Source organism: Prionailurus bengalensis, chromosome F2, assembly GCF_016509475.1.
Source record: "Prionailurus bengalensis isolate Pbe53 chromosome F2, Fcat_Pben_1.1_paternal_pri, whole genome shotgun sequence".
In the NCBI taxonomy this organism is placed as follows: domain Eukaryota; kingdom Metazoa; phylum Chordata; class Mammalia; order Carnivora; family Felidae; genus Prionailurus; species Prionailurus bengalensis.
Genome location: NC_057353.1, coordinates 72,136,069 through 72,151,496, shown reverse-complemented (window position 1 = coordinate 72,151,496; position 15,428 = coordinate 72,136,069). Strand labels below are relative to the sequence as shown.

General features: G+C 46.8%; 1 protein-coding gene across 11 annotated transcripts in view; it reads left to right on the top strand.

Annotated features, from left to right (window-relative positions):
• The window catches only part of CYRIB (CYFIP related Rac1 interactor B), a 148,375-nt gene that overhangs the window by 55,711 nt on the left and 77,236 nt on the right, over positions 1-15,428 (top strand). For 2 of the 11 annotated variants that reach the window (XM_043601767.1, XM_043601768.1), the window contains exon 1: positions 13,252-13,486. The exons of 7 other annotated variants lie outside the window; for them this stretch is intronic. The gene's annotated coding sequence lies outside the window, so the exon portion shown is untranslated. Of the gene's footprint in view, positions 1-13,251; positions 13,487-15,428 lie in introns of those variants that run through there. 2 more of the 11 variants (XM_043601765.1, XM_043601759.1) reach the window with 2 other exon arrangements.

The window sequence follows — 15,428 nt, the reverse complement described above, 5'->3', positions numbered from 1 at the left end:
ACTGACTGCTGCTTGTCTGCTGGGCAGTATCCTGGGTAAATAGCAAACACTGTCACACCTAATCCACACTGCAGCCCTGCAAGATAGCTCTGTAGGTGGTTGGAGAAGGAAGAGAGGAGATCGTATCTGTTAAACTGATGTCAGCCACAGAGCAACTCAATCCAGATTGTCAGGTATAGTCCAGAGAGATGGAATTGCTGGTCTCATCCTGTCGATCCCAGAATGACCACTGTGGTCATCATTGGGGCCGAGACCCCGGGGCTGTTTGTTACCACAGCATAACCTGGCCCGTCCTGCTGGATGCAACCATGCTTTTAATAACCACAGTGGATTCAGGAGTCGATACGCGAGAGCACGTTTTGCAAAGTTATAAATTGAGAGTGAGTTTATTTTGGCTTGTGGCTTGGAAAGAGAAATGAGCGTAGTAAACCAAGCTATTAATCTTGGGTTGGTTGATTCATCCATCAAAATCACTCTCTGTGTTTCAAGGAAATCAGGTTAAGTAGATTAATAAAACATTACCTTGTGTGTTTGTAGTGCTTTCCTCAATGGGATACATGGTGCTCTACAAACCTCATACCATTTGCTAATCTTGACACTTCCTCGAAGGATTGTCAGGCATCAGTAGGGCCGTGTGTTACTGGAAGGTAATAACGGGAACTTAGTGATGGTGAGATGCTTATCCAGCATCCAGAGATGCCTGACTGCAGTCTTGGTGGGTAGATAGGAGTTTGTCCGGGAGGTATGGTAGTGTCTGGAACGGTGTTCATAGCACAGAGAACAGCACAGACAAAGGCACAACAGCAGGAAATAGTAACTATAGGAACTCTATAACTAGCTTAGTATTACTACCGAGAAAGAAGCCATTCTCCACTCCTATGGGTGATTGAGAAGTCCCAGACAACCTGCATTTCCACTTGTTTCTTTACCATTTGGTACATGTCTATTAACTTTTCTTTTTGACTTTGGAAGAGATTTGTGTGTAATGAGGGGCCAAGAAAGCATAATGCTTTAATTGACCTCCTTTCCCCCGAAAGATCACACCAGACACCGCACCAAATATACACTGCTGATTAAGTAGAGATTTTTTTACAGGGCTCTGTTGATGCCTCAGTGATCCAACCCTTGGACATGAGCTCAGCAGTTCTTTGACTCTCCCTGAGTCCAGGCCTTGGGATTGTGTACCTGTGAGACGCCTCTGAGCCTCTCTTGGGCTGTTGGTTTTTCTTAAGTGTAAATGTTGGATTGAAGGTGAATTTCAAGGTTCCCTACATGTTTAAAATTAGGTGATTCATCAAGTACTCATTAATGCAAGTGGCCTATTAAATAAAAATGCTAAGTACATGCTGAAATGGATACGGCAGACATTTTCTCTGGGGCTGTGGGTTTAGATAAGACCGGGGCCTGGACAAGAACAACCATTCTCGTCTCTACCTTTGTGCATCAAAGCTGAAAGAGAGATGCTTTCTCATTAAACGTGTATTCTACAATGAAATCAGCACCAGGGTTTTATTTTTTTTATTTTGTAAATGTTTATTTTTTAGAGAGACAGACAGAGTGTGAGCAGGGGAGGGACAGAGAGAGGGGGAGACACAGAATCCAAAGCAGGCTGGCTCCAGACTCTGAGCTGTCTGCACAGAGCCTGATGCGGGGCTCGAACCCACGAACTGCGGGATCATGACCTGAGCTGAAGTTGGACACTTAACCACCCAGGCGCCCCAGCACCATGATTTTAGAGAAGAAGCTAGCCGAGCCAGTTAAGCTGCTTCATAACTTGGACCATACTGGTTCTCTTTTGCAAAGGTGTTGTGTTTGTTTGTTTTTTTGAATCTTATGCAATGTCTTTTCTTCTGTAGCCTCAAAACTCAAAACTTTTTTCACACCGTTAGCTCGTGTTTGACATCCCCATTGTTCTTTCTGAAGGTCTATATTGCAACCGGTTGGTTCCACAGCTAGTGACCTAATCATTGTGGCTACTTTGGGGAGAGTTTACATCTCACCTCCTTGGGTTGCTTATCTGATTTACTGATTTTAGGGTTGTGTCCATGTTGGGATTTTGGAGTTGGGGTAAGGCCCTGGGACTAGGTTAACGCTGGACCAATGCCATCTCTGTGACCAGCTGCACCTGTTTGCACGAGCTCTGTGCTAGCACTGGGGTTACAGTGGTGACAACACAGCCTGGTCTCTGCCCTTGTGGGGCTCCCAGCTTTTAAGGAAGTACACAAATCACCATGCGATTGCAATTATGTATGTGCTATAAAGGAGAAGCACAGGGTCCTGATCATTCATAGTGGGGCATCTGACCCAGTTTGCTCAAAGTTCAAATGTATGGACATGATGAGGAGCTCAGGAAAGCAGTTGGAGAGGCTGGAGGCATTAAGAGTAATCTGTGATGGGGGCGCCTCGGTGGGTCAGTCGGTTAAACATCCGACGTCAGCTCAGGTCATGATCTCACGGTTCATGAGTTCGAGCCCCATAGCTGGCTCTTTGCTATACAGTGCAGAGCCTGCTTCAGATTCTCAGACTCCATCCCTCTTCCTCTGTAATGTGTGATCAAATGCAAGGGTGAAAGGTTCAAGATCGAGGCCACAAACAGCACTAAGGTCCCTGTGAGTTGGTACAATTCAGGACACCAGGCCTTCCGAGAACAACTTCTTGACTCTTCTCCTCTAACTCCCCAAAGCCAAAGGAAGTATTCTTTCCTTTAAATTCTCCAGGCCATATGTCTATATCATTTCTTTGGCAGTTGTATGTTGCTTGCTCCCCTGATCATGCTCTGTTCTGTTTCTCAAAACAAACAAAACGTTAACACGTAACAGCCCCAAGTGCACCTTTGTGCTCAAATTCACCAAAGCTTCCATCGATTGAGGGAATTGATGGGGAAATTCTATCAACTTGGGGAAAGTTTAAGAGATACTAGCTTGTAGGGGCACTTGGATGGCTCAGTCGACTGGGCATCGGACTTCGGCTCAGGTCATGATCTCATGGTTGGTGCGTTCGAGCCCCATGTCGGGCTCTGTGCTGACAGCTCGCAGCCTGGAGTCTGCTTCGGATTCTGTGACTCCCTCTCTCTCTGTCCCCCTGCTTGCATGCTCTCTCTTTCTCTCAAAAATAAATAAACATTAAAAAATTAAAAAAAAAAGATGCTAGCTTGTAATTAAAAGTCCAAGATAAATGGGCTTTTCTTTTCTGCATCTTCTTACCTAGTTTTCTTTCTGCCCCTGTGATTCTGTTTCCATATTCCTGCCCTTCCTTACTGCTCTCTGTCAGAGGCACACCCCTTGGTCACTTCATCTATTTCTCTACATCTTTCTTCTGTCTGCATGCTTTGTTGAATGCTGTCTTTTAAAAGAAAATTGTTCAAAACATTGAGGGAAACTTAAAAAAATTTCATCCCTACTCCCTCATCCTGTTTTAACCTCTCTGATCCTATATGCCAGTTTCCCATGGGGGTGTGTTTTGTATATTAATGGCATTCTGTTATATATACAGTTTTGTACTTTGCTCTTTTAGGATGTTCACAAATTTTCTTTATTTAAAAAAATTTTTTAAATGTTTATTCATGTTTGAGAGATAGAGAGAGAGAGAGAGAGAGAGAGAGAAAATGAGTGGGGGAGGAGCAAAGTGAGAGGGAGACACATAATCTGAAGCAGGCTCCAGGCTCTGAGCTGTCAGCACAGAGCCCAACGTGGGGCTCGAACCCACGGACCGTGAGAGCATGACCTGAGCCATAGTCGGACGCCCAACCGACTGAGCCACCCAGGTGCCCCAGAATGTTCACAAATTTTCAATCAGCAAATGTTAATTGAGCTTCTACTCTGTGCCAGGCATTGCTGTAATGGCTGGGGGTAGATACATCAGTGAACAAACCAGACATAATTCCCTGCTTTCCTGGAAGTTTCCACCTGTTTCGTGGAGAGAGACAATAAACATAGTACAAATTCTCTTAGGAGGTGACTGCTGTTACAGAAAAAAACAGGAGGGTTGAAGAAAGTTGGCAGTATTTATAAAATATTTTCTCATGTTGCTCCCATCTTTGTGTGTACTTGGGGGTTGTATATTATCCTTGATATTGATGGATTATATTTTATTTAGAGCCTTAGGACTGCACACTTTAAATCTGGAGAGAACTTAGGAATCACTGAGAGTAAACCATTCATTTTTGAGGGGAGGAAAACAGGGCCAGAGAAAAGAAAAGACTGGCTCAAAATTATACAGCCCCTGAGTGGCAAAGCAGGGGCTGTTAAATCTTAATTGGATTGATTTTCTTTAATTCTAAAGACAGTTCTTTCAGAACCCTGGTATGCTGTTTCCCTGTTGTGGGAAATTGAATTTGTTTCTGGTTTTTATTATAAATAATGCTACAATGGGCAGCTTTATACCAAAACCATCTGAATGAAAGCAAGTTAATAATAACAGCAATAATAATAATAGAAAAGGCTAATATTTATCGAGCACTTAACATTTGTAAAGCACCGTGCTAAGTGCTTTACGTGAAATAACTTAATTCTGACAGTGAGTACTGTGACTTTCCTATTTTTTACAGATGACTAAATGAAGGGATTCAGACTCAGGTCTGTCCGTCTAGAGTCTGTGTTCTTAGTCACCATGATGTACTGCCTTATGGGTTTGAATACTAAAGCTGCAGATTTCAAAAAGCAACATAATCAGCCACGCACTTTCATTTAAACACTTAAGAGTTGTCCAAGAACGTTGACATATTAGGTTTAACTGTATGTCATCAATGTTTTTAGGGTAAAAAGTGGCTGAATGTTAGCAATTTCATACATTCCATCTGTCGCTTTAGTTAATCCTCATCATAATGGTGAATTAGGGGCACCTGGCTGGCTCAGTCAGTGGAGCATGGGACTCTTGATCTCAGCGTCAGGAGTTCGAGCCCCGTGTTGGGTATAGAGATTACTTAAATTAAAAAAGTAATTAATTAATTAAAAAATCCCAATAATGGTGAATTAGGTGGTATTGTAAATGAGTAGCCTAATATCTTAGGTGGAGCTTGGACACTGAATGAGTTAGTTAATGTTTGTAGAGAGAAAAATGAACGGGAGGCAAGAAAAGCAGTATGACTTGGGCCACGTAACCAGCTGCTCATACCTGCGTCAAATCCTGACACCCTGTCTTAGCAGCTTTGTGACCTCCAGTGAAATACATTCCTGGTGCCTAATTCTCTCAAGTGAAAACTGTCATTATAAAGATGGGTGGAAATCATTTTGTTCAAAACCGGCAGAAACTAAGCAGTTGAGCCAAGGTATCGAGTGCCGGTAGTTCCATCTTGCCATTAAATTTCAAGAAAAACCCATCTCTTTTCTCCAACCATGGTGTTTCTGTAAAACACACAAAGAAGCTTCTTATTTATTATTATTATTATTTTTTTAAAGTTTATTCTCATTTATTTTGAAAGAGAGATAGAGAGCACACAGGGGAGGTGCAGAGAGAGGGAGAGAGAGAGAATCCCAAGCAGGCTCTGCACGGTCAGTGCATAGCCCGACATGGGGCTCGAACCCACAAACTACAAGATCATGACCTGAGCCCAAACCAAGAGTTGGGTGCTTAACCGACTGAGCCACCCAGGCACCCCATGAAGAAGCTTTTTAAAATGGCATGGATTAACTTCATGACCCTTGACACAATTAGGGGATTCTTGTTCTTTGCAGGGAAAGTTTTTCCTCTAACTCGGATGGAGAGATGTATTAAGATGGGTGGGGCAGCAGAGATGCACCTCTGTTTGGGTTTCTGGGTCACAACAACTTGGGGTCCAGGAACAGACGCCCCCACCAGCTGTTTCTCTCCCTCCTGTCTTCCGGTGCCATTTCTGATTTGATGACATCTCGCCCCCTTGTTCAGGTGACCCCCTCCTGTGCCTGCACAGCTTGGTAAGGTGGCCCAGCCATGGTGGGGGGTGGCAGGTGGGCAAGGCAGCCAGTACCCTTGAGCACTGACCAGTCCTGCTGGAATGGGGTCTGTTGTGTCTGTGTGGCAAGGTCCTTCCTTCCGGAGGGCAGTGACCTGACCACCGTCAGAGCCAAAAATGCCAAGTGGCAGGGGGCCTGGGTGGCTCAGTTAAGCGCCCAACTTTGGCTCAGGTCATGATCTCATGGTTGGTGAGCCGGAGCCCCGCATCGGCTTCTGTGCTGACAGCTCAGAGCCTGGAGCCTGCTTTGGATTCTGTGTCTCCCTCTCTCTCTGCCCCTCCCCCCACTCATGCTCTGTCTCTCTCTCTTTTTCTCTCAAAAATAAACAAACGTTAACACTTTTTTTTTGGAAAATGCCGAGTGGCTTCTCAACCATGCCATGGGCTGGACTTGCTGCTTGTGGAAAAGGACAGTGCATCCCGAGCGTGCCCTCTTGGGTTTTTCTGCAGCCAGTTCTTTGTCTCTAAGTGGTGCAGTGGGCTTTGGGCCACAGACTGCTCAGGACCTCAGTAAACCCTGGGAACCAGCCCATCCCTCCAGGGAAAACTTTGCCCCTGGGCAGGGCTTGGGAGGGGGAAGTGAAGGCTTGCCGAAAGTCTCTTCCTCTTTTTACATTAAAATCTTGGCAAGAAAAGGCGCTCTTTCTTTCTGTCGCCTGTATCAGCAGCAGTTTCCCAAACTGAACTCCGAGACTTCGTCCTGGCTTCGTCACACGTCACCTTTGCCGGCTGCAAACAATCTTGCTTCTCCAGCTGATGGGGACTCTAATAACTCCAGGTGGTGAATGGGCGGTAGGGAGTGTGGTTCTGTACAAATACAAGCTCTAACTAAAGCAATACAAACACAGAGGAAAAAACGGGAAGCTTGTCAAGAGGGAAGTGCTGTATTAAAACATTTTACCTTTACTGACATTGAAGAAACCTCCCCTTTAGTTTAACACTGGGAGATGTGTTAAATACTGTGTGGTGTAGTGACACGGCTGAGTGTTCCAGAACCTTTAACAGCAAGGCAGCAGAAGTATCTTTATTAAGGAAAGGTGATTAAGATATACTGTGAAATGAAACACAGCAGATTACAGTTTAGGAGCCATTTCTATAAAAATATATGCATTATCTTTATATAGATACAGGAAAAAAACATTTGGAAGGGGATCCACTTGGTGGGAGGTTGGATCATGAGTGTTTATATTTTCTTCCTTTTGCTCATCTGTGTTTTCAATTTTTTGTCTGCAGTCAACATTGTTCTTCATAGAGTTTAGGGTGAAAGAAGGATGTCCGGGGCTGGGAACCGCCCTTTTTTACCCAATCATTCCACACATTTATTGAGGGTCTCCTGGGAGCTGGGTGGGCACAGTGATAGGTGTTGGAGCAGAATAGCTCCGACCTTTGCCTTCACAGAGCTGATGTTTTAGTGGGAGGCTTTTCTTTTTCTTTTCTTTTTTTTCTTTTTTTTTTTTTGTTTGAACTTTATTTAGAGAGAGACAGAGAGCAAGTGGGGGAAGGGTAGAGAGAGGGTGAGATAGAATCCCAAGCAGGATCCACGCCATCAGCTCAGGGCCCGATGTGGGGCTCGAACCCATAAATCCTGAGATGGGTGATCTGAGCCGAGATCAAGAGTCAGATGCTTAACCGACTGAGCCACCCAGGCGCCCTATGGGAGGCTTTTTAAAAACACTTTTAAGGTAAAAAAATAAAAATAATTACAGGTTATACAAATTACCGTGAAGGAAAAAAAAATGCCGGTGGCATATAGGAATGACTGAAGGGAGGTGAGGGAGGTGTGACCGGGAGCACCCCTTTGAGGAGGTGACCCTTGAACCTGAAGGCCAAGAAACAGGCACTTGAGGAGGCTAGAAGGCACATCTGAGGCGCAGGGAAGGACCAGTGATGCAAGGCTGCGAGAGCCTACCGCCTTCCTATAGGTCACCCCGTGGAACTGCCCACCTGTGAGAAATGTTACATTTGGGAATGTGATGGAGGTTCATAGCGCCTTGGAACTCTGAGGAAATACGGCCTTAAGGACAACTTTATGGCTCCTGAGAGATTGGCTAATGTTTTGCTAAACAACAGGAGTGTGTTAGGTTTGAGCTGTTGGCTTTGTACTTTGTTTCTTTTGAGTAGCAGCTCTGATGCCATCTTTCATGGCGGACAGGCTTCGAGTGCTGTCTGGGGATGCCCAGGCCTCATTCCTGTGTCCTCTTCTGCATTCAGGAAACTCACCCACTGCATGCTCAGCCATCAGGCCGGACGCTGGAGTCCTAGTCCTTAGCCTTCGAACCTCTGGCCATCCTGGAAATGTCTGGGAGGGTGCCTCTTTCCTCAAGGATTCAGTGTTCATTGTTTCCACCAAGAGGAGGAGGGAAGCCGTTGATAGAAGTCCCTGAATGTTAGGTTGAGGACTAATATGTCATATTTGAATTAACTATGGTAGCACCATCAAGAGTCCTCTCTAAGGGCAATCCAAACAACGCAAATCAAGAACCATAGCGATATTCAGATCCTTTAACCCAGAACTGCAGTCCAAGGAACTTAGGTGGAAGTCATTTTTTTTTAATGGGAAGAAACCAAGGATACAGCACTGTCTATAACAGCAGTAATAGGCGTTAATGACATTGTGCTTTGGGGCTTTGAACATATATTCCTATACCGACAGTACTTATGAGAGCTTTGCAACATTCCTGTGATGGATGTTCTTATGCCCATTTCACAGATGGGAAATGAAAGGTTAGAGAGGTCATGTGAGTGGTCCTGGTTCACCCTGGCAGATTCAGGCTCTGAACTCTAATACATGCATTGTTGCCTGGTGGGTTTGTTCAGAAACTCTGAAAATGATGGAAGTCAAGAAAGCATATGGAGGGAACCAAGACTGAAAATTATTATCGAACTTAATGTATGCTTAGTTGTGTCCCAAGCATTTTGTAAATTCTATCCAGGTTAATCTTCACCACAAACTTGAGGGGAGACTGAAGCTCTGAGAGGTTGGAGAACTTGTATAAGCAGTAGAACAGGATTCAGACCCTGGCTCGGCCAGGTGGCTTCAGTTCTGTTGTATTGTCCCTCTGCTTCACAAGAAAGCATTGTTGGGTGAGTGAATACATGGTAGGCTGATGCCACAGCTCTGCATCTTCTCCGATGCAGTACATTCTCTCAGTACTCTCCCATGAGAGTTGCAGCTTGGCTGACTCTTGAGGGCACACTTTTCCGACACCCTTCACCTAAAGGCTCTCTTTCCTCACTCAACTCATCTCTTGCAAAATGCTCAGAACCGAATGAGTCCAGGGTAAACCAGGCATGCAGGGTGTGAACCTTTAGCAACCGAAGGAAATTGAGCTATTTCAACGTGATGCAATATTCTGCCGCCATTAAAATGATAAACATGACTGTAGAAATATGAAATGGCATTGGGAAATAGTTGCACGTATCTGAAATAGTAATGGAAGCAGTGTGCATTGACGTGAATAAGGGTTGGGAGAGGACAGGAATGAAAACTGTGTAAAGGTATCGGGATTGAATGGTGTCACCTTCTGATGGGTCTGCTAAGCTAGGAACCTCAGGGTCAGGTTCCACAGCTCCTGCTGCTACTTTGCCCAGATTCAGCTAGTCACAAACTGCTGGAGATTCGACAGGAGTATCCTAATTCTGGTGCCCCTTCTCCCTCTCCATTGCTAGCTTCCTAAACCAGGCGCTAATTATCTGTCAGCTGGACTTTACAAAAGCTTCAGCGGTCTGCGGACCTCAATTCTCCTTCCCACCATAGTCCGCATTGGACACTGTCGTCAGAGTGACCTTGATATAAAACGCATCTGATCATGTCTCTCCCTTGCTGAGAAGTTTCTGTTTACTTGTTATTGCCTTCAGGAGGCAAGTTCAAACTTCTTAGCATGGTGTTTGAGGAGGGCCTGCACAGTCACACTCGCCCAACCTTACCTCCAGCATGTCGTAAACTCCCCTTCCTCTCTGCCCATGTGCCTTTTCTTCTCGTCCCCTCCCCCAGTCTCTCCAAGACCAAGTGCATCCGGTCTGAAGCCTTCACAACTGTCCCAGGGAGTGTTGGTTCTTCCACTCTCCTAGATGACAACGAATGATGCTGTGTTGTAATTCTGAGGTTACAGCTCTTTCTCTCATGAAATTGTGAGCCCTGCCAGGGCAGGTACCACACATCTGTTGACCTCCAATCTAGACCCTCAGCGTGGTGCCTAGGATGCAGTAGGGTGGCAAAATTGTGTATTGATGGAATGAATCAATGAGTAAGTGAAACAATTTGTTTATAGTGTTTACAATTTTTTTTTAATGTTTATTTATTTATTTTTGAAAGAGACAGAGTGTGAGTGGGGGAGGCTCTGCTGCACAGAGCCTGATGCGGGGCTCGAACTCACAAACCGTGAGATCATGACCTGAGCTGAAGTCGGACGATTAACCGACTGAGCCACCCAGGTGCCCCTTAAAGTTTTAAAGTTGATTTAGTAATAAAGTTTTCAAAGGAAACAACATTTAAAGAAGAGATCAGGAACTTCTGAAATTTACAAAAGCAGAGTCAAGTTTATAGAAATGCAGAAGCACACGGTGGAGTTGACAGATTGGGTTTGAATCCTGGATCTCCTACTGAGTCTTGGTTTCCTCATTTATAAGGGGGATGTCATAATAGTACCATATAGGGTGGTTGTAAAAAGCAAAAGAGGAAAAGCAAGCAAAGTGCTTAGTACGGTGCCTGGCACATTGGAAGGACTAAAAAAAAAAAAAAATGCTAACAAGCCACAGTGATTAAATCATCGAGAGCCTGGGGTTCTTATGTAAACCTCTTTTTTTTTTTTGCATCCTTCTGCTTGTTTTTTTTCAACATAAAACTTTGAAAGCTTTGACCTCAGCTGAAATGGGATTACATTCACGCAGGGTGACAAAGAAAGGATTGAGGAAGGATAAGTTCAGCACTTCTCTGAAGGTCTTGTCTTCTGTTCCCTCTTTCAGGATATCCCACATGGGGTAGTATAGTGGTAGAGCTTACTTGTGAGTTCTGTCACAGGCCAGGGATCTCGGGCAGACAATGAGAAAGGTATCTCTGAAGCGGGTGCTCTACCCTCCTCACAGGATTCATCTTATTTTATGGTTCTCATTCAACAACGGACGTTTCTTTGCTGGACTGTAAGCTCCCCCAGGCTGGTCTCATGTCTGTGTTGCTCTCCAGGGATAAAATTAGGACCAATGGATGAAAATTGTCGGGTATCAGATTTCTGCTCAGTGTAAAAGGAGAGGTTCCTCAAGAACCTCTGACCGTTGCAGTAAGAAGAGGCTGACCGTTGCAATAAGGAGGTCCCCATAATGGGAGATATTTGAGCTAAACTGGATGGGGTTGATACTATGGAAGAGATTTCTGCTTTTGTTGGGATATTGAGGTAGAGATGTATGGTTACTCAGAGCTCACATTTAAGGGACTGGGCAGGTGTATGAACTTTCTTCCTCTGGCACAAATTGAGGACAGTGGATTTCTGTGGACCAGAATTGTTTCAGACTGTGTATCAGCGTGTAAGAAAAACGGACCAAAGTTCTTGGATTGTGAAGACTGTTCTGTCAGCATCAATGTTTGCAAAATATTGGCTCCCTTAGTTTAACTGAAATTGATAGAGATTATAATATAGTATAGAAGTCCTAAATTTTCCTAAAGTATGAAAATTAGGGTAAAAGTCTGAGGCCTATGACCCTTGCCTTCAGTGTATGCCTTCAAAAAGCCATCTCTCGGGGTGCCTGGGTGGCTCAGTCGGTTAAGCGTCCAGTTTCGCTCAGGTCATGATCTTGCAGTTCACGAGTTTGAGCCCCACGACGGGCTCTGTGCTGACAGCTCAGAGCCTGTAACCTGCTTCAGATTCTGTGTCTCCCTCTCTCTCTGCACCTCCCCTGCTCGTGCTCTTTCTCTGTCTCTGTCTCAAAAATAAACACTAAAAAAAAAAATTTTTTTTTTGAAAGACATCTAATCTCTCTCCATGACTCTTAACACATTTCTATATAGTATGGCTAACACCGTGGAGTCTCCAGGTAATTCAAGAGGAAGACAAAAGACTAAATAAGGGAAGGGCTGCCCTTCTGTATTTGGGGCAAGGAGTGCTTTCTTGGCTACCACATCTGGTAAGGCCTGGATAGTTCCTGGGATTTTACCTATTTGACCAGAACAAGAGTTCATAGTGAGGTTTTCATAGGTAGGCTTCCTGGGTCCATAAATTTCCTGAAATTGTATGCAAATTTGTGTGCATACGTGCATTTTTCTGGGGGAGAAAAGCCCCTACTTTTGTGGGATTTTCAGTAGGGGTCTTGACCCCAAAATATTTCGAACCATTTACTTCCATGGTAATTATCCGATCAAACTGAAAATATTCCAGGTAAAGGTAACATTGTAATCATTTACACTTTAGTGTTAATGAAAAAAATCTGTGTCATAGCAGGATTAGGATGAACTAGCTGGATGGAATGTTCTGTTTTTATATGTAAAGAGGGAGCATTTATGTTCCAGGGTGAAGAGAGATTCTGGAAATAAGATGCTGTGCCCTGGGCCACATCCAAATTCTCTGCCCGCCCCCGCCCTGGACATTTTTGCCCAGAGCGTAACTCTGTAACATCTCATTTATCTCTTAGAGCCCTGCGTGGCAAGGTACAAGTCTCAAGTGGCGCCTGATTTCTGTCCTCAGACTGATCATTTAACATCTCCCCAGGGCGTCTCCACGATACCATCGTAGGCGATAACGGTGCACCTCTAGGCTCTGGGGAGTCGGCCCGCGCTTCTGCTTTGCCGGGGAGCGGGAGTGAGGTTCAGTACCTGGAGCGGGGGAAAGGCTTGCTCGCCAGCCCAGCCATTTGAGGCGTGGGGGGTGGTGGGATGTGGCAGCTTCGCTGAGTTCAGCACAAAGAGTCCTGATCGGCGAGTTCCGAGTTCCAGTTCCTGGTGTTTCCGAGTTAGCTGACCTGAAGCAGCTTACCCCCACCTCTGAACCTCAGTTTTCCCAGTGTAAGATGAGAAGATTGCAAGACTCTGACCCACCCAGATGCCATCTCGGCGCGACGATGCTGCTCCTTTAAGGAGGGCGGGGGGCGCGGAGGCGGTGGCCGCGCCCCCTTCCTCTCCTTCCTCCGGCGCAGGACCACCTGTCTCCGGCCTCGCCACGCCCCCTTCAGGAGGGGCGGGGGGAAGAGGGGCGGGGAAGGAAGGCCGAGGATTTACCTTGCGGGGCGGGCGCGCGACGCATGCGCACGGCCGGACAGGTCCGCGGCGCCCTCACTTCCTGGCATTCCCCCCTCCCCCTCCTCGCCGTTACCCTGTACATCCGGGTCACTTGCCCTCCCCGTTCGGAGCCGCCGCTGCTGCTGCTGCCGTTGCTGCTGCCGCCGCCGTCGCCGCCGCCTGGCTCGTCGCGGCTCCGCCACAGGGGCAGGTGCGGAGGGGCTCCCGGTCCGGCCGCCGCCGCTGCCCCGCTCCGGGCCCGGGGCTCCCTCTAGCGCCGCTGAGGGGCCGCCGCCGCGGCTCAAGGAGGGCGGAGGAGCGGGGCTGAGAGAGCCAGGAGGCTCGAGCGGAGAGTGAGTGATTTATTTTTACCGTTTTCCGTCTTCCTTCACGCCCCTCGCTTGCCTGCCCCTCGACCCCATTTTGGCGGAGAGGCGGGCGCGGTGGGGGCCGCGCCGGCGCGGGGCTTCCTCGGCCCCCGGCGCCGTGGGCCCGCCCCGGCGCCCACCCCCGGCGCTGCGGCTGCACCTCTGCGGGCGCCCCCCGCCCGCCGGCCCGCGGCGCCCCGGCCCCTTCCCCCGCGGCCCGGGCCCCGCCGGCGCTCATTCATTCGGACCTCCTTTCTTCCGCCCCTTCCTCCCACCCGCACCTCCACGCGCGTGCTCGGCGCGCCCTCCCACCCCCCTGGAGCCGGCCGCCGTGCGTGATTCTCGGCTCCCTGGCTCTTCCCCTCCCGCGTCGGCGCTCGCCCCCCATCCGCGGCTCCCAGCTCCCTGTCGTCCTCGCGGCCACCTTACCTCCCTCCCTTTCTCCCCGGACTCGCCCACAGATCCACACCCCCTTTTCCCTCGGATTCCGCCACGCCTCGCCGCGACAGCCAGCGGTCCTGGTCACCCGCGTGGAAGTTGGTGTCTTTATTGCCCCTTTCCACCCTTCCACCTGTGCGGCCAGACCGTCCAACTTGTACACCGCGTTGACCTCTTAAATTCCCAGCATTTAAAGTCCCAATTCTCGGTCCTAGGGTGTGGTCTTAGTGTGTTTCCAAAACACACAATTTCTGCTATAATTACCCAAATCTGTGACTGTCAAACTGTAGTGGAAGTGGCAGTTGCTGTGTGTGTGTGTGTGTGTGTGTGTGTGTGTGTGTGTGTTTATAACTCCTGGCTATTCTTGGCCGTACCAAATATCTTTTTTTTTTTTTTCCCTTGGAGGGGTATCTATGATGCATTAATTTTCTCTGAATATAAAATTTGGCAGAAGATTGTTACTCTTTCTACGCCTCCACGTTCCTCCTCGATCGGTTTCTTGCCTGATTTGCAGCCTTACCTGTTAATACCGTTTGTTGGTGAGACTTTTTCTCGTCTAATTTGTCAGCAGTAGTTATCGAGTGTCCCCTGGTGTGCGGAATACTGATGAAATGCCTGAATTCTTGCAGTACCACAAAGTGCTATTCTGGATAAGACAAAGATTTTTGGAACTTGTTTACACTTTTTAACCCCCTTCCTGCAAATTTATTGAGTTTGCCATCCCTTTCCAACTTAATCTTTATGTGGAAAATGTGTATCAGTCAATTTTGTGTTCTTACAGTCTTGCAATTTGGCTGACAGACATTCCAGAGGAGTGTTTTATATAGCTAAAGGAATTTCAATCACTTGGGTCTTTGGGGACTTCATGCAAATCACTTTAGACAAATGTACTTCAAGAAAAACACACTGATCCTTTTAATTCTTTAATTGTACTTAATAATAGAAACCGAAGTTTCCTGTCTCCAACACCTTGATAATTGGGGCTTATTTGATAGCCCCTTTGTGAAGTGTTGTAGTTGGGTAACACTGCTTGATCAGCATTCATAAAATGAGATGAGAGCCCCCCCCCCCCCGCCCCCGGCCATTTTTTCTTGGGACTGTCATAGTCCATAATAATGAAGTCAAAGGAAGGTTTTTAGGTCTGAGGTATACCTGTCTGCATATCAGTATGATACAGTTGCTATCAATGTTGACATCACCATTTTCTAACAGCCTTTCTGGGGAGCTAGGTATTAAAAAGGCACTTGGCTGTTTGTTCTCTTTTAGGTTTTGGATAACCACTCCAGCAGTAAGATTTCTTTTTTTTATGTTTATTCAGTTTTGATAGAGACACAGCATGAGTGGGGGAGGGGCAGAGAGCAAGGGAGACACAGAATCTGAAGCAGGCTCCAGGCTCCGAGCTGAGCTGTCAGCACAGAGCCCCGACACGGGGCTCGAACTCCAGGACTGCGAGATCATGACCTGACCTGAAGTTGGATGCCTAACCGAC